The 22,769-nt window shown below is 41.1% G+C and overlaps 1 pseudogene across 1 annotated transcript; it reads right to left on the bottom strand.

Moving 5' to 3' along the window:
* Nucleotides 1–1,625: 1,625 nt before the first annotated feature.
* Nucleotides 1,626–6,955, bottom strand: LOC146361519 (uncharacterized; annotated as a pseudogene). The gene is made up of 6 exons (XR_014799394.1): nt 5,568–6,955; nt 4,664–4,837; nt 4,349–4,522; nt 3,787–3,960; nt 3,264–3,310; nt 1,626–3,125 (listed from the first exon to the last, which is right to left on the bottom strand). The product of XR_014799394.1 is annotated as an uncharacterized LOC146361519 (transcript).
* Nucleotides 6,956–22,769: the final 15,814 nt, after the last annotated feature.

Raw genomic sequence — 22,769 nt, 5'->3', positions numbered from 1 at the left:
CATGGGCAGTTTTGTTTGCTGTATTTTACGAGCTCAGGTCTGACACGACGTGTTTCATATTTACAGCCGCTTTAAACAGAATTCATAACATGAAGTATTGTGACATCAGGTGATCTGTTTATGGAGTAGCTGTTTAAATACTTTTCCTTCCTCTGTTCTTCCACATTGAGAAGGTAAAAATACTTCTAAAGGGTACAACTGTGCATCCTTCATAATGGCTTCATCTCCCACTGTGACACATTTTAGGACCCAAGACATCCTTCATCATGCTGTGCTGAGACTGACTTCTGCAACAGCATGCTCATCCTTTTGTTCTTTGTGCACACTGCCACGCATCCATATAGTTTTTATACATCAGATATTTCCTGATAAGTAAACATCTTTTTGAGTTGCTTATAGTTTATCTTCTCAGTTACCACCCCATGTTGCTTACAGTGTCTTGTTCAGTGTTTGGGCCAGGCTGTGACCTCTGACACCTCAAAAGTCAATCATAACACTATAACCGTGATTTGTGATAAATCTGCCGCTGCCCTTTGGAATTTGTTTGGCAGGTTGTTTCCATAAAAATGGATGAAAATCGCCAGAGTTGCTGTCTGGGCATATCTGATACTGCAGGTGGGGTCACAGGGTTTCCGTCACTGTTACCAGGATTGTGTCGTACATAAGTACCACTATTAGAAGGACTTAAAGATGAGGGGCAGCCTGATCAGAATCTGGTTAGAGAGACAAAGCTGTTGTGATGTTTTGCTTGTGTGTGGTTTGTTGAGTATTGAGTTATGCATTAGTTATGTGTGTATTTGACCAGATGATGTCAATCCTTTAGATTTTCTGATGTAGAATTAGCCCTTCGAGCCATGTTCACCAGGTTAAAAAGAACAACATGAAAATAATCCTTGAAGTAAACCTGTGTGAATGAGGATTTCTCCAATCTAAACTATGCTGCTGGCTCTGGATTGAATGAAGCTGACTGACTGTTGTTCAGGCTGAAGCTGAAACTGAAGTGGAGTGGGGCAGGCTAAGAAATAGTAACGCTAGTGCCTCTGCTGTTCCTTTGATGTTTGGTGCCTTTGTTTTGTGAAAAGCAATGCGGTATATTTTTTTCTACTTGGGACAGAGAATAGAGATCAATCTGATGGTCACCGCATGTTACTCGATCTTGGGTTCTTCTGTGATTTCGGTCTCAATGTTTATATTGTGACAGAATTTAAAGCAACCAGTGAAGTGATGTTTTCTCGTTTATACCAGAAAATTAATCTGGATCTGTTCTGATAATTGTTGAATCATCTTCCAATCACCTGCATGTTGAAGCTCTTAACTGTTTTGAAGTTTTTATTTTATCATCCCTGGCTGTAATCTGATTATTTGAAGCTTTCGTATTGTTGTCCCGCTAAAACAAACAGTGGGAACCTTTCAGCGATTGCTGATATTTACCAGACAAATCAATATTTTGAGTAAACAGTCTGCAAACTGATCAGTGAGGAAGAGTCTGCAGCTGCAGCCACAGATAAATAGAAAAACAGAGACATCCAAACAGCTGATCTTTGTCATATGACACCATTTTATTGAAAAATTAAACAAGTAATAAGCTGATATAAATTCACCTTCAGTATATAAAGTAATACAATAATAAGTGAGTGAGAAAAATGATCTGGAATTACAATTACAACATCAATTAATTAAAAATCTTAAGATATTATTTTCACTGTTACTCTTTCAATCACAGAAACCAGCCAGAATAAGAAGTGGAGAAGTGTTGGATTAATTACTTAAACCTCAGAAAGAATGAGTAGAAACAATTTATTTAATTGGAGGAAAATAAATATCGGCCATTCTAATGCAAATGTGTAAAATATTCACAGATTTTTAAAGAAAGAAAAAAGCCCTCCACTTAGGTTCAGGCAAGTTTGGGTTGAACTTGTATGGGTATGTCCCTAGTTACCCCGGGTGGAGTTACATATTTGGTGATATTAGTCATTTGTGCACTTTATTTAAAAGATAACATTAGATTAAGAGACTAGAAGTTAAACATTGGGGCAAGGCAACTGTGAGTAACCTTAGCTGTCATTTCTTTTCTTTTTGTTTTTGTTCATATGAAATTGATCCCTGGTTCTTTATAAACAACCGAGTTGACAGGCTGTTAAAGGCAACCGAAGGTCTCAGTTTTAAGATGTTTTCTAATTTGTTCAGATTTTGGCTAAAAAAAACATAACACAGCATTTTGTTTTAAACACCAAATACATGATATAAAAAACAGGTGCGGTGTAAAAAACAAGGAATATTGTCTACAACTGCAAAAATGTAAACATAATTTGTAACATAATAATAATTTCCTGGTTATTTATACATCACAAACAGGTTACAGCATAGTTATCTTTTCAGTATTGTAAGAGTGAGTGTGAATAAAAATAGGGTGAACGAAAACTTCTTTAGGTAATAATGTGTGAATGTCTCTGAGCAGTTTTTAAATTTGTCTTAATCCAGGAATCTGAAAATGTGTGTTTAAGTGAAACAGACAGATATTTACAGACTTAACTGTACTCTGATACAGATTCAGCTGAGTATATTTATAACAAGAAGACACTCTTTATACTAAACTACACACAGACTCACTGATGCTCTATCCCAGAGTGTAAATCCAGGATAAAGAGGTTCAGTGAATGTGGTGTTGAAGGTGTGGAGGTGGATCAGAGTGTCAGAGGAGACTCTGTAGAAGGACAGAGTGCCAGCAGGACAGTCCACATACACTGCTACTCTGTTAGACACAGAGGAGGAGGAGGAGGAGGAGATATGTGTTTTTTTGTTATTGTAAGAGACACAGTAAGGATTACTTTCAGAGAACCACAAACTCCAGGAATGATCATTCCATCCAAATGCACCAGTATTATTTCTTCCTTTCCTTTTGATTTTGCTGTAACTTACAGATAGATCAGAATATCCTCTCCACTCGACCTCCCAGTAGCAGCGACCCCTCAGGGGATCACGACACAGAAACTGAGGCCGTTCAAATCTTTCTGGATGATCAGGATATGACTGAAATGGTCGTCCACGTGTCACCTTCCTGTTGTTGTCAGACAGATGAAGTTCTCTGCTAATTGTGTTCATGTCAGTTGTAAGTTCACAGGCATCTGATGGAGGGAACAAACATAATAAACATCTGTTCATTGATTGACTCCTGACATCAGAGATGTGAGTGATGTGACAGTTTGAAGATGGTTGAATGTGTGCTGCTTTGTTTTCATGATTCACATTAAAAACACACTTACACTTCCTCAGACCTGGTCTCAACCATCGGACTCCAGCAGGCTCCACCCTGAAAGGAGGAGGGGGGTCAGACCAGCACAGTCTCTTTCAGCATGCACACATGCACATTACATCGCTCTCATACACATACTGTTAGACAGTGATGACAGAAGAGCACAACATTTGAACTAATCCAGACTAGTTAGCCAAATGTTTTCACATACATCTTTTTTTATTTGTTGTACTGACCCATGGGAGATATATTCTCTGTCACTTTGGTGACAGGAAATTTAAACGTAGCACAAAAAGTGAGGAAATTTGTATTTAAATGATTATTTCCTTGTTGTACAATGCTTCTTGGCAGTAAATCTTGTATGGAAAACCATTTGATTTCCCCTTAAATGGTACCATATTTGTGCCATAAGAAAAAGGTATCTGTGGGTTAAGGAGGAGAATTGAGGTTGCACCCATAAAAACTTGCCAAATCTTCTTTGAGGATTTGGCAAGTTTTGCAGCATGAATTTGTTGCGGCAGCTCTCTCTATACCTCAAAGTGTCAAGACTCCAGTGTGGATCCTTCACTCCAGAAGACAGAAGCTTTACTGCTGAATATCCTGGATGATTGTAGCTCAACTCCAGTTCTCTCAGATGGAAGGGGTTGGAGCTCAGAGCTAAAGCCAAATCATTACTTCCTTCTTCTGTGATCAAACAACCTGAAAGCCTGCAGACACACAAACCAATTAATATCACAGGTTCTCTGAAAGAATTGTTTTCTGCTGTGAATAATATAAGAGAAAACTGTTTCCAACATATAATTAAACAGTCACTGAGTAAGGGAGTTGGTGAGTTAGAAATGACTGTGAATTTATGTTTTGTAGATGTTCATCTGTGTTACAGTTAAGACACATTGATGCTTTGAGCAAAATTCTACAGCCACTAAACAATGCTTATATGCTGCTTCAAAATTTAGTCATACGGACATCTAACATATATAAAGTTTAATTGCCTGCCAGCTCGGTTTTGTGGACGCGTATGAACCTCTGAATTGTATTGGTAACAATTCTTAGTGGTTAATTTTCTCAAACAATAAAAATAGAGCTCAGCATTACCTTAGAGTTTCCAATGTACATTGTGGACTCTTCAGTCCAGCAGAAAGCATCTTTACTCCTGAGTCCTTCAGGTTATTGTTGCTCAGGTCCAGCTCTTTTAAAGATGTGGGATGTATTCCAAGAATTGAGGAAAGTGCCTCACAGCTTCTCTCTGAGAGGTTGCACATACTTAATCTGAAAAAAATACAATAATATAAATATGTAGAAGATGTAGACACTTGTTTTAGCTATGTCTTAGAAACTAATGAATTTAATAGTAAAAATAATGTCTCTCTCACTCTCTCTAATATCCACATACAAACATACGCATCCGACCTTAATGTTTCCAGTGTACAGTGCTGACTCTTCAGTTCAGCAAACAGCATCTTCGCTCCTGAATCCATTAGGTTGTTGTTACTTAGGTCCAGCTCTCTCAGACTGGAGGACTGGGATCTAAGAACTGAGGACAGAGCTTCACAGCTTCTCTCTGAAAGGCTACAGTTGCTCAGTCTGAAGAAACATAAATATGGAGAGAAATATAAAGAAATGTGTATATCTGGTTGAAAATGTGGTAGAATATTTCTAAAAAAAGAAACAAGTGATATAAACTTATTAATTTATATAAAAGACTTTAGACTGAATAAGACTATAAATTGGAACCCATCAGTGTAGCACCGCCTACTTCCAGTATCCAATCAGGCCGTGCTGTGTATTTAGTTGTGTATTGTGAGTGTATTGTGTAATGAAGTTTTTCTTTATCTAGAAGAGCTAGATTCGTTATTTTTTTTAATATATATTGTAAATAATGTTTTGTTTTTGTAGAGATTGATCTGGTAGCTGTAGGGGTGGAAAGCCTTTTTCTTTTAAAGCCTTTTTCTCCCTTAGGTTTAGGTTAGGAAGACAGGTCAGAGGCCTGTATTTTCTTTTTGCTTCTTGTGATAGGTACATATGTTTGCTGAGTTTCCTTTCTAGAATGTTTTGTTTATTGTTTTTGCAATGCCCACCCTGATTTCTATGGCTAAAGGGAAATAAAATGTCCTGTGTTTGAAATTACAAGTCCTGCTGTACCTTTCCTCGGGGAGCAGGGGAGCCATCTGCATGTTGCACTTTGGGTGTCCCCTAGGCCAGGGCTTAACATGATTTAACTCAAACCTTGATGATAATGATGTCCAGTGCCTTAATTTTCATAAAAGAACTAGTATATTCATTAATGAATATATTGTAGTATATGTGTACATACATAGCTTTGTTGGAGGCTTTGACCACTGGCAACAATCTCAGAAGAACCTCCTCTGAAGCAGAATAACTCTTCAGATCAAACACGTCAAGAGCTTCTTCTGATGACAGTAACATGAAGACCAGAGCTGACCACTGAGCAGGAGACAGTTTATCTGTCGAAAAACGTTGTGAACTCAACGATTGTTGGATCTTCTTCACCAGAGAACGATCATTCAGATCAAAGGGCGATCGTGGCTCAAGAGTTGGGTGTTCGCCTTGTTGTCGGTTCGAGCCCCGGCTTGGACAGTCTCGGTCGTTGTGTCCTTGGGCAAGACGCTTCACCTGTTGCCTACTGGTGGTGGTCAGAGGGCCCAGTGGCGCCAGTGTCCGGCAGCCTTGCCTCTGTCAGTGCGCCCCAGGGCAGCTGTGGCTACAATGTAGCTTGCCATCACCAGTGTGTGTGTGAATGGGTGGATGACTGGATGTGTAAAGCGCTTTGGGGTCCTTAGGGACTAGTAAAGTGCTATACAAATACAGACCATTTACCATTTTGAGACAATGGAACAAATTGATGCTTTGGTCTGTAGACAGATTCCTACTGAGCCTCATTTTTATATACTGAGCTGCTTTTCTATTGGTCTGTGAGCTACTTCCAGTCAGCGTCAACAAACATTGTGACAGAATTTGATTTGTCCGTGAGCTATTTGATGTCTGTGCCAACAGTCCTTGCAGAAGACTTTGATTATTATGAAGCGAAAGACCCAGAAGAAAGCGGAGGAACAAGTCCAGATGTCCATTTTGGCTCTGCAAGGCCTTGTTCACAGCACTCTGGTAGAAATGTTTCTTTCCAGGTTTTCTTGTTTTAAATTTCTGGGAGGCTTTTTGATTTTCTTCCATCAGATTGACTCCAGACTTCACAAATGTCAGGTGAACATGAAGAGCAGCCAAAAACTCCTGAACACTCAGATGGACAAAGCAGAACACCTTATTCTGGTACAGTCCTCTCTCCTCTTTAAAGATCTGTGTGAACACTCCTGAGTACACTGAGGCTGCTCTGATATCGATGCCACACTCTGTCAGGTCTGATTCATAGAAGATCAGGTTTCCTTTCTGCAGCTGATCAAAAGCCAGTTTTCCCAGAGACTCTATCATCTTCCTGCTCTCTGGACTCCAGTGTGGATCTGTCTCAACTCCTCCATCGTACTTGACCTTCTTCACTTTGGCCTGAACTACCAGGAAGTGGATGTACATCTGAGTTAGGGTCTTGGGCAGCTCTCCTCCCTCTCTGGTTTTCAGCACATCCTCCAGAACTGTAGCAGTGATCCAGCAGAAGACTGGGATGTGACACATGATGTGGAGGCTTCGTGATGTCTTGATGTGGGAGATGATCCTGCTGGCCAGTCGCTCGTCTGTGGATCTCTTTCTGAAGTACTCCTCCTTCTGTGGGTCAGTGAAAACCCCTGACCTCTGTCACCATGTCAATGCAATTAGCAGGGATCTGATTGGCTGCTGCAGGTCGTGTGGTTATCCAGAGGCGAGCAGTAGGAAGCAGATCACCTCTTATGAGATTTGTCAGCAGCACATCTATTGAGGTGGACTTTCTAGGGTCAGTTAGGATTTCTGTATTGTAGAAGTCCAGAGGAAGTCGACACTCATCCAGACCATCAAAAATAAAGACAACCTTGAAATCTTCAAAGCTACAGATTCTTGCTTCTTTGGTTTCAGTAAAGAAATAATGAACAAGTTCCACCAAGCTGAAGTTTCCCTCTTTTAGCACATTCAGCTCTCTGAAAGTGAATGGAAACATGAACTGGATGTCCTGGTTGGCTTTTTCTTCAGCCCAATCCACAGTTACCTTCTGAGTTAAGATTGTTTTCCCAATACCAGCCACCCCTGTTGTCAGCATTGCTTTGATTGGTTTCTCTCTTCCAGGTGAGGTTTGAAAGATGTCTTCTTGTCTGATTGTTGTTTCTTCTCTGTCTGGTTTCCTGGCTCTTGTTTCAATCTGTCTAACTTCATGTTCTTGATTGACCTCTGTAGTCCCTCCCTTTGTGATGTAGAGCTCTGTGTAGATCTGATTGAGAAGGGTTGGGTTTCTTGCTTTAGCAATCCCCTCAAAGACACACTGGAACTTCCTCTTCAGCTTAGATTTTTAGGTTATGCCGATAAAGTGGAGAAAACATTTCTGAAAAATACACAACAAATAAATCAAATAAATGAATTATAGTACTTAAATAATCCCAACATCCCATTCCTCAAGATAATTATTATCATAAATATACAGTCCTGTGAAAAACTGTGCAAAGTGCTTCAATGCTTCAGTCAACTTGAGAGTTGAATTTTACTGAGCCATTGTATTTGATTTGCTGCTGCCCTTGTCTATGGCCCAATTGTGGCCAATTTTAGCTTCTGGAGAGTTATCATCATTTTGAGAATTTGTCTCTAGAATAACTTTTTATAAAGAGGAGTTAATGGCTAATTTAACGACTGCAAGGTGCCCAGGTCTGTGCTTCACAGTTGGTATGAGGCATTTTTGCTCCTGTACTGTGTTTAGTTTTCTCTAAACACAAACTGTGCCTTATGACCAAACTTTATTATTATTGTCTGTCCAAAGGACATCAGGCTTAATTTACTAATATTTGCATGCAAACATTCCTATCCTATGCAAACAATGAGTTCTCACACAAAATTACCATGGGATCTATTCAATTCAATTCAATTTTATTTATATAGCACCAAATCACAACAGCAGTCACCTCAAGGTGCTTTATATTGTACAGTAGATCATACAATAATACGATCTACTGTTGTACTCTATTGTTTCAGAGCCTCTGCCTAATAATCTCTAACGTGCATACTAGTCTATTTTGTTGGTATATTTTGTTCTCATTGCCATGTGTATGTTTGTGCAACTGTGCAATCTGTAGAGAATTTAAACACTGTCTGCATACTGACCGACTCACATTTCTTATATAACAAAACACATTACGGTGAAGCAGAGAAACTGATGATGATTTTTCTAAGAGAAAAGCCTGCACTTCCTCCAAGGAGGAAGCCAGAAGAGATGCTGTTTTCCAAAGTGTTTCCATGGAAGTGATGACTGTTTAAAACAATTCTACAAAAAAATTATAATTAGAGTATTGTGGCGGAGGTGTGGTCCCTGGCTCAGCTGCAGTGGAGGAGTGAACAAATATATAAATATAAGTGGAAATATTTTTTTTTAAGGATACTTGGGCTCAAATAACACATGTGCTGAATATAATTTTCCCCAAGACACTCACTCTGACTTGAGTAAAAAAACAAACAAACTGGAATCAATGTTCATATGAAAAAGACTAACAGATTACAAGAAAAACAATAAAACATGTGGAGGTCTGATCACTGGTATTCATGGGATCAGTGCCAAGAAATTATTCTGTAAGTGACAACATCCACAGTGTGCTTCAAACTCAACGCTAAACCCTCCAGGTTGAGCTGGATGCCACCGCCTGATGTACCCAACAGAACAACATCATCTGCAAAAAGAGGAGATGAAATTCTGGAGGCTATCAAAGTGGAATCCTTCTGCCATCTGGCTATGTCTAGAAATTCTGTGCATAAGAATTCTGAACAGGATTCAAGTGACAAAAGGACGGCCGCTGGAGTCCGACACACTCTGGGAACAAGTTTAGCTTATTGATGGCAATGCAGAACAAGTTCATGTAACTGTTATATGGGGAATGAATGGCTTGTAGCAACAAGCCAGACACTCAATACACCTGAGCTACTCCCCACAGGATACTCCAAGGGATGCAGTCAAATGCCTTCTTTAATTCCACAAAACATGAATGGCAAACTCCTACGTACCATCAAATATCCTCAGGAGGATAAAGAGCTGGTCTAGTGTTCTTTGACCAGGTTGAAAACAACATTGTTCTTCCTTTATTTGAGACTCAACTAACCTCTTCAGCGCCCTGGCATAGACATTCACAGCGATGCTGAGAAGTCTGATCCCCTCTTCCAAAGAGACTGTTTCATTATCCCAGGATGTTACTAATGACATTCACACCACTAGATCATATAATTTCTCCCACTCAATCAAAATCTCCTCACCAATAGTTCAGCCTTTTCCTGTTAGCAAGGCACCTCAAAGTCCGCTATTCCCTTCATCCTGCTCAGGTGAGGGCAGTTAATGTTCAGCTATCGCCTGTTCCTGTGCCAGCTCCCAGGACGAGGGCAGTTGTGACCCAGTCTACCTCCACAACTGTTCCTGTTTCTCAGGTGGGGATGACTGGTGTCCAGCCACCTTCTGTGCCTGTCCCAGCGCCCAGGGTGAGGGCAGCCAGAATCCAGGCTGACCTCCCTAGAGGCTCGGAAGAGCTAGCCTCTCCACGTGCCAGTCTACCACTTCATCCACCTCCTCATCCATCTTTTCACACCGTAGCTCAATCCCTGGTTAAGTTAACAGACCTATTCCCAGCTCAAGCACCCGGTTTATTATCTCAGGCTGCAGCACTGTCACCATCTCTAACCCAACCATCAGCTCAGCCATTAACCTCACCAACAGTAACACAGTCACCTGTAGCTCAGTCTCCCGTCCTCCAGTCGCCTGTAGCTCAGTCTCCAGCCAGTCAGTCCAGTCTCCTTCTGTCCCGTCACCTGTAGTCCAGTGACTGGGCTCTTCCTGTCCTCCAGTCACCTGTGGCTCAGTCTGTCGCCCAGTCCCCTGTATTCCAGTCAGTCAGGTCTGTAGTCCACTCTCCCGTAGCTCAGTCGCCCGTTGCCCAATCTCCTATCCAGTCTCTGGCCTAGTCACTCATTCATCCTCTTGTTCAGTTCTTCAGGCAAAGGTTTCCACCCCTGCTGGCCCTGCACCGCCAGCTCCCACACCGTCACCTGCAGCTGCCCCGCCACCGCCGGCTCCCACGCCGTCGCCTGCAGCTGCCCTGTTGCTATCTGGTCATGCTTCTTCTAGTCCAGCGATTCCCACGCTACCATGCCAGCCCTCTGTCTCAGTGTCATTAGTTCTACTTTCTGTTTCATTATGTTCAGCTGTGTTTTCACTGGTCCCCAGTCATCATCATTAGCCAGTGTACTTCAGGACTGGAGCCCTTCTCAGGAAGGAAACAGTAAGGGAGGGGGTTGTAGGACACTGGTGCAGCAGGGAAGCCTCGGAGACTCCAAAAATAAGTGTGCACATTTTAAAGAAAAATATTTTTAACCTGGCCTGGTTTTGCTTTTAAAATAATCTGAGGATGTTGGAGGGAGGACTCATTTTAATTGGGATTTGTGTGGATCTGCTGGGAGAAAAAACACTGGACACTCTCTGTGCCCATGAAAAGGAAACTGGACAAGTTTTAGAGAAATTTCAGCTCGAGAGTGGAAGCCCCAGGATTTTAATGTGGAGGCCCAACCTCGAATGACACCTTTCTGAGGAAGATGCAGGATTGATATGTTTTTGGCTGCTTGTTCTTCCAAGTGACCACCTTTCCCCTGTTTGTAACCAGGCTTGCAACCCTGACCGTGGCGGCTTTGGGCCTTGGATTCCTGGCCAGAGTTGTCTCAGCCAGTAGTTTGACTCTGAGGAAAAAAATCTTGTGTACCCCATTGCAGTGTGCGTGTGGTGGTTCCTTACTGGTCAACATTAGAGCTACTACTTTCTTGCACGGCGGCCATTTGGGGCCTTACGTAACATGACTGTATAAATTTTATAGGACATCCACTCTTGTTAAGACTCTGGCAACGTCTTAAAACACACCTGAATGCTCCAGCAATAAGTATGATCATTTTTCACAGGACTGCATAGATTCTTTTGCAAACTTTCTTTATCACATTTATGGAGCAGTTTAAATATTGAGAGAAATCTTCTTACTGCTCTGCAAACAGTCAGCCAGATCCTCCTGCTTCATTCTCCTCAGGAAGTGCAGTGTGATTTTCACAAATGCCTCTCTGCTGCTGTTCCTCTGCTCTTGATTCTCAGTGTCTAACAACTCCTCATCCTCCTTCTGACGCTCTAGGTTTTGCCCGTAACCGGGATTCAGAACCTCCTGGATCTTCTTCAACTCATTCTTCACAAAAGTGATAATGTTTTCCTCCAGCAGCTGGAACACAACACTGCATTAATAAACCAGTTAGACTGAAATTGTGGACCACAATATAAGATCCATGAAATACTGACATTGCACTGGTCTACAAACAGCATCATGTAGATGACTGTGAACAGAATAGATGTAAAAGTACAGTAGTTGTTGTACATGTACAGACCATAAATATGGAGTCCAGGTGTTTTGGATTCTGCTGCTGGGCAGAATGACCACTGGGAACCACCGAGGTCTTCGTGTCCACTCTGTGGAGAAATCATGATTAGTTCAAAGTGTATGTAGTAACTGATATTTTGACAAAACATTGAAGCAAGTGACTCCCTGTGGTTGTAATAACCCCACAGAAATAGTTTCCACTCCCGCTGAGATCACTTTTTTTGACTCTTGTTGCTCCACATTGATTTCCTGGTTTTAACAGTTACTGTGTTAGATCGGTTAATGATAATACAGAATTTTAAAAAAAAATCACAATTTAAAAAATCACATGTGTGTATATTTCTAAACTCTGTACTTTATCAGCTATAATAGGACTAAATATTAAAGCCATTATTTAGAGATTTCAAGTTTAATGAGGGGACTCAACCTCTTTGACACATCAGACTTGCATACACTCCAGTTCATTTACTGTGTGCCCCTAGAACAGCACATCACCCAGAAAACCAGAGATGCATTCCTGCACTCCGAGGTTCTGTACTTGTAAATATATTTAATGGTCAATAACATTATTATTAATATTTATTACTGATAATTCATTATTTAACATAATTTTTGATTGATTATTTAAAAACAAACCTAGCTGCAGCTGAAAGGACAGGCATTACTACTTATGTTTGATCAGAAAGACTAAGGTATTATTATTATTATTATTATTACTATTATTAATAATAATATTATTATTATTATTATTCACTCAAATGTGTGTAAAAAGAGTTGAACATTTATTAAAAAAGAAAATTACCTCTCTGCTGGAGAATGCTGTTGTCTAAAATCTTCACCAATACCTTTTGAGAAGTTGCTTTTTAACGACGCACAGCTGGGTTCAGGTATAGGCCAAGGCTCAAGTCTAAGTTGGTTCCTGTGAATAATGATGGAGCAGTGATGTGAGTGTTGAGCTATGACATGGAGAAGACTCATGGACAGTCAGAGGTGGTCATCTCACATATCAGAACTACAAATGCTACTGCAGTTACACTGTGATTCATCAATGTGAGAGGCACTCCTGCACTCCAAGACTCTGTCCTTGAATTTTTTTTTTTCCAATATACAAGTTTCAATAACATTATAATATTTATTATTCACTATCATTGTAACTGGAAGATTTTTTTTTCTTTTTAAAAAACTGAGTGTTTTGTGTCAAAATATGTTGATTGTTTCGTTGTTTACATCTTCTGGGAGTGAAGTGTGTCCTGCCACTGTTGAAAGGACAAACAACACAACTTATGTTTGTTAAGAAAGGCTAAGGTATTCTTATTAAAACAAAAACAAACTTTAACACAGACCGTGTAACACATGAACACAAAAATGTATGTGTGAAAAAGAGTAAAGACATTTACAGGTTACCTTTCTGGTGGAGAATGTTGTCCCATAAAATCTTCACCGATACCTTTTGAGAAGTTGCTCTTTAAGGACACACAGCTGGGGTCAGGTCCAGGTTGGTTCCTGTGAATAATGATGGAGCAGTGATGTGAGTGCTGAGCTGTGACATGGAAAAAGTCATGGACAGTTAGAGATGGTCATCGCACCTCTGAGCTTTGGTCTGGCTCTCATGTTCCCCACACAGAGTGGTTTTAGAGGGAGGGACTCCCTCCTCTCTGTCCTCACACTGATCCATGCTGCTGAATTGACGTTAGCTCACACACACTTTCTACCTTCACCTTCCGAGAAAACACAAATCATTCATGGGACATCAACTGAAATCCTCCTTTCCATCATGTGTGCTGTCCAAATATAAGCTGCTTCTTTTCTGCTTCCTCTCAGTGTCAGCTGAATGCAGTCAGACAGCAGTGTGAGGCAGAGGAAGCTGCCATCAGCTGCTCTACTTCTACTATCAGTCCATTAGATGGAGCCATGAAGCTACTTTGACTGAATATTTTAATTTCTTCCTCATCACCTGAACCCCTAATTCAATAATCAGAATGAAAAAAATGAAAAGCTGTACAGTAATGAGTTAGCAGAAAAAGTATGCAAACTCATTGCCTCGAAAAAACAAAGTTATGCTTACTTAGGATAGATAATTTAGGGCTACTTATTAATTCTGAAGTGTCTGATAAAAAGAGTAAATTTGATTTGTATGTAGATGTAGACCTCTCAACAACAGGAATACTCACCATCAAGAAACTGACTCAGAGCTGCAATTGGTAAACTTAACTGATGTTTTACCAGAGAAATTTCACAAGCAGACAGTGGTGGAAATCTAACTTCCAGCAGATGTATTTAAACTTTTTAAAACAGATATTACTTAAAAGCTTGAATGAATGAATTGCTATGGGGAGATGTTGATCAGTAGGAAAAGATGTAAAACATAAAAATACAGTTAGAAGTCCAAAAAATTCCAAAGCCGTCCAGCAGGTAGGATTAGTCTTTGCTGGGCTGATTCAGTACACTGGGCCTAATGCTTGACACCCCTGACTTAGAGGGAACCAGCAGGGGGCTCTTAGCAATTCCTGTTAAATATTCTCCATAATTCATGGAGAATATTTAACAGGAATGAACTATGATCCTTCATAAAACAATCTCATCATCAACATGAAATACAGGATTTTTATAGTTTTACAGTTTGATGGTGAGCTTGTTCAGAGTCCATCTTACTAAACATCACATTACAGTCAGACTTTCTCTGATCGGATCTGATGTGACGTGCACACTGAGACACATTTCATGATACTGTTAACAACCTGTTGTTGCCTGATAAAGAAAAACACAAGCTGTCTGTCTGATGTGATGTGAGGGGGAAAAGATCTTCTTACGTGGATTGGTTTGAAAAGCTCTAAATTGGATATCAAAGACTTTTTTGTTAAAGGAATTTTGTGTATTGTTTTTATTGATTTCACGGCGACTGTGGCTCAGGGGGTTGGGAAGCGCATCTGTAACTGGAAGGTCGCCGGTTCGATCCCCGTACTCTCTGTCCTGGTCGTTGTGTCCTTGGGCAAGACACTTCACCTACCGCCTACTGGTGATGGCCAGAGGGGCCGATGGCGCGATATGGCAGCCTCGCTTCTGTCAGTCTGCCCCAGGGCAGCTGTGGCTACAACCGTAGCTTGCCTCCACCAGTGTGTGAATGCGAGAGTGAATGAATAGTGGTATTGTAAAGTGCTTTGGGTGCCTTGAAAAGCGCTATATAAATCCAATCCATTATTATTATCCAATACAAGATGTATTCACAGATGTATCAGATATGTAATGAGTCTCAATCTGTTCCCCAAACAAACACACATTAACAAAGAGCAGCAGCTCTGTGATGAAGAAGAAATCTCAGAGACAAATGAATCAAAGTTACTTACTCAGCTTGTTCCTATGAACTTCACTCTGCAGCTCTCTGCTGCCTGGACCAGCTTTCTATTGAAAAACAGAAAATGCTCTGATTCTTTTCTGTGATCGCTCCTCTGCGTCAGGAGACTTCTGCCAAATAAAACACTTCAAACCACTAAAATGACTTTACACTGAAATGACTTTAATGCCATCAATAATTAACCTGCAGCTGCTATATGTTAGAGATACAATATCTCTAACAGTGCCAGCACCCACACTCTGTGCTCTATCTGGAATATCAAGGCTGCCCATCCTGTGACATAGAGCTACGTTTTTGTCCTCTATTGCATTAAATTTAGTACTTTTTTGTTTTCCCTGCCCCAAAATAATTTAAACATTTTTCTGGCATGAAATTCAGAATTTGAAAAGTTCAAATGCAAAAACTAGAATTCATTAAAACTGACACTGAATGAAATGTCTTATTTGAAAAATGTAATTTAAATAATTTTTTTTTTTTTTTTTTATTTTGTGCAGAAACCTTTAAGGTCACCAGTTTAGACAATTCAGAGGAAACAGTGGCAAACAAATTTAAGATGCAACCGAAACATTACAAATAATGAAAACACAGTTCACAAACAAAACACTGAATAAATTATCAGCAATAAAATGACCATATAAACAATAAATTATAAGCAGAAGACAATGCACAAAAGTTGCACCACACACTGCTCAAAACAAGGATAAACATGAAATCAATATAAAATGTGACATATGTCTGTGAAGGTTCTCAATCATCCAGGTCATCGTAGTCAAAGGAGCTTGCAAAGAAAAGCGTCTGGACTTCTTTAAGTTACTTGAAGACGTTTCACCTCTCATCCGAGAAGCTTCTTCAGTTCTAAGGTCAAATGGTGGAGAGTCCCAGATATAAACCTAGTGGGAGTATCCCCCCACAGAGGGACAAAAGGACCCCCTGATGATCCTCTAATTGCCTGAGCCAAGGTGTGAAAATGGGTGTGGGTCCCAATCAGCCAGGGTTTCGGGTGAGCTCATTGTGAAACCTGGCCCCACCCTATCATGTGATTTCCTGAGGTCAGATGGCCCAGGATGTGAGTGGGCATTAAGGCGTCTGGGGAGGGAACTCAAAACTGGATTATAGATGGCAGACAGTTGGTGTCGTAAACCACCGCCTCTGTTCAAAGATGGTCGCTCACAGTGGACATAGATGGCTTCTTTCACTCCTCTTCCAAACCATCTGTCCTCTCTGTCCAAAATGTGAACATTGGCATCCTCGAAAGAGTGACCTTTGTCCTTTAGATGCAGATGAACTGCTGAGTCTTGTCCTGTGGAGGTGGCTCTTCTATGTTGTGCTATGCGCTTGTGAAGTGGCTGTTTGGTCTCTCCAATGTAGAGGTCTGGGCATTCCTCGCTGCACTGTACAGCATACACCACATTGTTAAGTCTGTGTTTTGGAGTTTTGTCTTTCGGGTGAACCAGTTTTTGTCTGAGTGTGTTGCTGGGTCTGAAATGCACCAGGATGTCATGCTTGGAGAAAACTCTCCTGAGTTTTTCTGATACACTGGCTACATAGGGGATGACAATGTTGTTACGTCTGTCCTTCTTATCCTCCCTCGCTGGTGTCTGGTCTTCTTTTCTGTGCCTCTTCGCTGACTTTAAGAACGCCCATTTAGGATAGCCGCACGTTTTGAGTGCTTCCTTTACATGTGTGTGTTCCTTCTTTTTTCCTTCAGGCTTAGAGGGAACATGTTCTGCCCGGTGGTGTAGGGTCCTAATTACTCCAAGTTTGTGTTCCAGAGGGTGATGGGAGTCAAAGAGGAGGTACTGGTCCGTGTGTGTGGGCTTCCGGTAAACTTCGATGTTGAGTTTGCCATTCTCTTCAATGTGCACAGCGCAGTCCAGGAAAGGCAAACAGTTATCCTTTGTGTCTTCCCTGGTGAACTTGATGTTTTTATCCACAGCGTTAATGTGCGCAGTGAGGGATTCCACTTCTTGTGTCTTGATTTTGACCCAGGTGTCGTCTACATATCTGTACCAGTGGCTGGGTACTCTTCCTTTGAAAGAGCCAAGAGCCTTCCTTTCCACTTCCTCCATGTAAAGGTTGGCTACAATAGGTGACACAGGGGAGCCCATGGCGCAGCCATGTTTTTGTCTGTAGAAGCCTTCGTTGTATTTGTAACACGCTCATAAAAAATTTGTAACATAAAAAATTAAGAAATAACAAAAAATACTATATGAGTGTCATCACAAGTAAATCAAGACAGAACTGCATGAAGTTAGCAAGAAGCAACTTTGTGATAATCTGAACAAACGGATAAATGAGACTTGACATGATCTGATTTGTGTCCTCGGACTGGTGCTCAGGTCAGGTGCTCAGAGGCTAAGGTAGGATTTAGCAAGACTTGAAGCAAAAGCGTTTGTCTTACAGCACTCACAGAGAGCTTTCATTGGATACAATGCTGATGGAGGTGGCACTTAGAGGCTTTTACATCTAAAGACGTAATTCAAGATTCAAAGCGTTTATTGTCATTTGTACAAGAAAAGCTTGTGTAATATGTATTTTTAAAAAAAATAAAGCAAGGGGGAAAAGGTGTTCTTTAAGTGACTGAAAGCAATGGGAAATACACAAAATGTAACTACAGTGCAACACATCCATATGTAAAATAAAGCTTCAAATAAGAATTTTTAATGACTATTTTAACATGTTTCAGTCAAAGTAAAGTGAAGAATAAGAGTTTATTCTATCTATTCACTGCAACTGAGAAATACTTACCTCTTTAAGATTTATGGAGCCTCATTTTTCCAAAGGGACAGAAAAGGTGACAGAGAGAAGTAAGACAAGTAAGTAAGATAAGATAGGAGAGAGCAGAGAGGAGAGCCGGAAGGGGGGTGCCCGATCTGGCTTCCCACACCTCCCCGCCGGATCATGCTGTACGCTCTACCTCCCCACTGCCTCCCAGAAAAGGGAAGAAGAGCAGAGGGGAGAAGAACAGAACATTTTTCTTTCCTATTCTTTCATTCCTCCTTTTAGTTTGACTACCATGAGATTAACTGCACAGTCTCCAGGAGGCCCTGAGACAGCTGTACCAGTCAACACGCAAAACTTCTAATGTTATGTTTTACTCTGTTGAGGGAGGCCCACCACGGGTCGATCAATCCTGGGCATGTGTGTCGCGGTTAGTTGACTGCCTTAGCTGCCCAAGTGATGTCAGCCCTTTTTAGCCATAGCTAGTAACTGGTCCCCTCAGCAGTGTTAGCCAATTCTCTTTTAGCCTGCCATTGTGCCTGTCCTCTGATCCCAATCTTTCTGAGCAGTTTTGCTGTTGTACTGGCAACAAATCCGCCGCACTTCCACCAGGCGCACCTTGATCTTCCAGCCTCTATCCTCTGCCTCAGCTGCCAAGTTGGCATACTGCAGCTTTTTACGCTCAAATACTTCCTCAATTACTTCCTCCCATGGTACAGTCAGCTCAATAACGTACACAAGTTTTTGGGAGTTAGACCAAAGGACAAGGTCTGGTCGCAGAGTAGTTGTTACGATCTCTGTGGGAAAAATTAGCCTCTAATCCAAGTCCACTTACTTGCATCTGCCAATCCCTGGCAACCTTCAGCGGGCCCAGGTCTGGGTTTGACGGGCTCGTCCTCAGCTTGTCTCCTTCCCGGACAAATGCTGATAAAAATGGACACTCCTCTTGGTTCGTGGAAGGTTGAGCGTTGATGGATTTTCTTTTGCGCTCAACTTTCTCAGCTAGACACCTGAAACCTGGTTGTGTCTCCATGTGTATCTGCCCTGAGTAAGGCTCGTCCTACAACCAACCAAGATGTGCTTGAGTGTGGCTGGGACTGTACACAGGGGGCAGGATGGGTCCTTTCTGAACCACAGCTGCAGATTTATTGGGGAAAGCAGCACATCGCATGTCGCTCGGATGATTAAATTTAGTCTGTTAGACTCCATGCCCCAGATAGGCTAGGGATAGGCAATGCCAGTATCCCGTCGCTATAGAGTGCAACGCTGCTGAGGCATTTGGGAAGTCCGAGCCACTTCTTAATGTAGGAGCTCACTAGCCTCTCTAGTCGATTGGCATGATTGAGCAAGACCTTGTACATTGTCAACGGCCACAGTAGTCTGGGTAATAACCCGAACTGGAAGTACCAGAGCTTCAGTTTCCCTGGGAGTACAGTGTTGTTAATCCGCTTGAGGTCATTAGCCAAGTTCTGCCTTAGTTGTTCTAGTTGTTCTGCATTATACCACCATCCCAGGCTCTTTATGGGCTTCTGTAATACTGTTGGAATTGGTTCTCCACTGATATAAAATTGCTCGGCTGTCAGTTTTCCTTTTACAATGGAGATGCTGCGAGATTTACTTGGCTTAAACTCCATTCTTGCCCATTTGATGTTTTCCTGGAGCTTCTGTAGCAATTCAATTCAATTCAATTCAATTTTATTTATATAGTGCCAAATCACAACAAAAGTCGCCTCAAGGCGCTTCATAGATACAGAGAAAAACCCAACAATCATATGACGCCCTATGAGCAAGCACTTTGGCGACAGTGGGAAGTAAAAACTCCCTTTTAACAGGAAGAAACCTCCGGCAGAACCAGGCTCAGGGAGGGGCAGCCATCTGCTGCGACCGGTTGGGGTGAGAGAAGGAAGACAGGATAAAAGACATGCTGTGGAAGAGAGACAGAGATTAATAACAGATATGATTCAATGCAGAGAGGTCTATTAACACATAGTGAGTGAGAAAGGTGACTGGAAAGGAAAAACTCAATGCATCATGGGAATCCCCGGCAGCCTACGTCTATTGCAGCATAACTAAGGGAGGATTCAGGGTCACCTGGTCCAGCCCTAACTATATGCTTTAGCAAAAAGGAAAGTTTTAAGCCTAATCTTAAAAGTAGAGATAGTGTCTGTCTCCCGAATCCAAACTGGAAGCTGGTTCCACAGAAGAGGGGCCTGAAAACTGAAGGCTCTCCCTCCCATTCTACTTTTAAATAATCTAGGAACAACAAGTAGGCCTGCAGAGCGAGAGCGAAGTGCTCTAATAGGGTGATATGGTACTACAAGGTCATTAAGATAAGATGGGGCCTGATTATTTAAGACCTTATATGTGAGGAGCAGGATTTTGAATTCAATTCTGGATTTAACATGAAGCCAATGAAGGGAAGCCAAAACAGGAGAAATATGGGGTATAAATATGGGGTATAACACTTGCCTGCTAGTACTAGGCAACTGTACTAGCAGTTGCCTAGTAGAGGACCTGGTAGAGGACCCGAGCTCGCCCGCAGGGATGAGAGGGCTTTTTTTTTTTTTATATAAATGTATGTATGTATCTATAAAATGAAAGTGATGTTAAAGTTATTGTGTCATTCATAAATACTATTGCAGTCATGAAGTGCACCATGTTAAATAACCTGGCCACGTTGGGTAAAACCACTCTGACAGTACACAACACTGCACACATTGTTCATGAGGGAGAGAACAGCGAGTATAAAAAGCCCGTAACCTGGCTGTTCTAGTGGCAGCGACTCATTAAGAAAGTGTATCTATTACTGCCTCCTGATGGTCGCTGTCAATAAGTACAATTTTTCATATACCGACAAGAATCATTTTCACACTGACCCTGAGGTTTAATTTTTATCAGTCTGATCATGAGAACAATGATAATAATAAACTGTTAAACACTGTTGTCAGCAGTAACCCTCATTTAATAATAATACACCAACACTCATTTAGAAAAAATGTCTAATGTGAGACATCAGCTGTATTTAGTAAAATATCTATCGGATAAACAGAACGTTTTTTTTATCATTTAATTTCTGTTTATGTTGGATGAGAAGCTCGGGTGACTGGGAGAACTAAGAAACACCCGGTACAAGTGCGGAGTCCACTGATTATATGCAAAATTTTGTTTTTACTGGATCTTTATTCAAATTTACGCATTACAGAAACGCTTTATTTTATTTTTATTATTTTATTGCCATCCAGTGGTCACTCTCAGGAACTACAACTCCATGCATACAGCACTGACAAGGACGATATTCACATTGGCATTCAGTGCTAACGTTCATCACTGATAATAAGAAAGTATTTAGTATTAAATGTCATGCAAATGACTAATATGAGCAGTGACCAACAGGAGTCTTGGTCCAGTCTTGATTCGCATCCTGAAACTTAATAGGCAGATTTAGCCAAGCAAGTTCTTCGATACATTTTATTCAACACATTCAAAACCACCAGCAGATATCTACTATTTTACTTCCTTACAAAACCAGTGCTGTATTTTATTTTTAGATATACCTCAGTAACTGTAACCATGCATGAATCACATCATATTTAAAAACACTGTGTACTGTGTTGAGACGTCATGGGTCTAGAGGTATTGTAAAATACAGTAAAAGAACATCATTCCATGATTCAGTTACTGGACAAATCACAACAATCATCAGTGTGACTCATGGTATGTGTCCACAGGAGCGTTTCTTTTTGCGCTTCATAGTCATTGCCTATGTAGCCACGCAACTTCAGCAGCATCACATTGGTTTTGAGATATAGGGTAGTTACTTGAGTTGCAATGTTCATAATTGCATGGAGTTTATTTCTGGCATGTTTTCAGTGCTTTTGTAAACACTCAAAAACACACTTTTTCTGAATGAAATTATCTTAAAATAGATTCAGTGTATCTGCAAGAAAGTGGTTGTTTTAAGTTTAGTCCATCAAGTCGCCAATACTGTACAAAAACAGCTTGTGGACAGTTACAACAGTCACAGCAAGCAGAAAACAGACTACCTCATGGTGTTCATGCTCAGATCAAAGTGTTAAATCTTCTGGGTTTAAAGACTGTGGGTGAGTAATTTTATCAAGTAGGGAAACTTTGCAGAGACTCCCAATTCTGATCTAACAAATGAATGTCTTATTCTAATGAGATCCCAGAGACTACAAGACAAAACTGAAGGAATAAGACACAAAAATGTTGAGGTGTTTTAAAACTAAAATAACTATCTGGTCTGGCAGCGGGCTGGATTTAGGTGAAAATGTGACAGTAAGACTAACCTAAAGTCCATTCAGTTCATTGTGCATAATTATTAGGCAACGTCCTTTCCTTTGGCAAAATGAGTCAAAAGAAGGACTTGACAGGCTCAGAAAAGTCAAAAATAGTGAGATATCTTGCAGAGGGATGCAGCAGTCTCAAAATTGCAAAGCTTCTGAAGCGTGATCATCGAACAATCAAGCGTTTCATTCAAAATAGTCAACAGGGTCACAAGAAGCGTGTGGAAAAACCAAGGCGCAAAATAACTGCCCATGAACTGAGAAAAGTCAAGCGTGCAGTTGCCAAGATGCCACTTGCCACCAGTTTGGCCATATTTCAGAGCTGCAACATCACTGGAGTGCCCAAAAGCACAAGGTGTGCAATACTCAGAGACATGGCCAAGGTAAGAAAGGCTGAAAGACGACCACCACTGAACAAGACACACAAGCTGAAACGTCAAGACTGGGCCAAGAAATATCTCAAGACTGATTTTTCTAAGGTTTTATGGACTGATGAAATGAGAGTGAGTCTTGATGGGCCAGATGGATGGGCCCGTGGCTGGATTGGTAATGGGCAGAGAGCTCCAGTCCGACTCAGACGCCAGCAAGGTGGAGGTGGAGTACTGGTTTGG

This window comes from Perissodus microlepis, chromosome 23, assembly GCF_051167445.1.
Source record: "Perissodus microlepis isolate ML-2025 ecotype Zambia chromosome 23, ASM5116744v1, whole genome shotgun sequence".
Taxonomy (NCBI): domain Eukaryota; kingdom Metazoa; phylum Chordata; class Actinopteri; order Cichliformes; family Cichlidae; genus Perissodus; species Perissodus microlepis.
The sequence above is the reverse complement of the archived record's forward strand: the minus strand, read 5'-3'. Positions and strand labels throughout refer to the sequence as shown.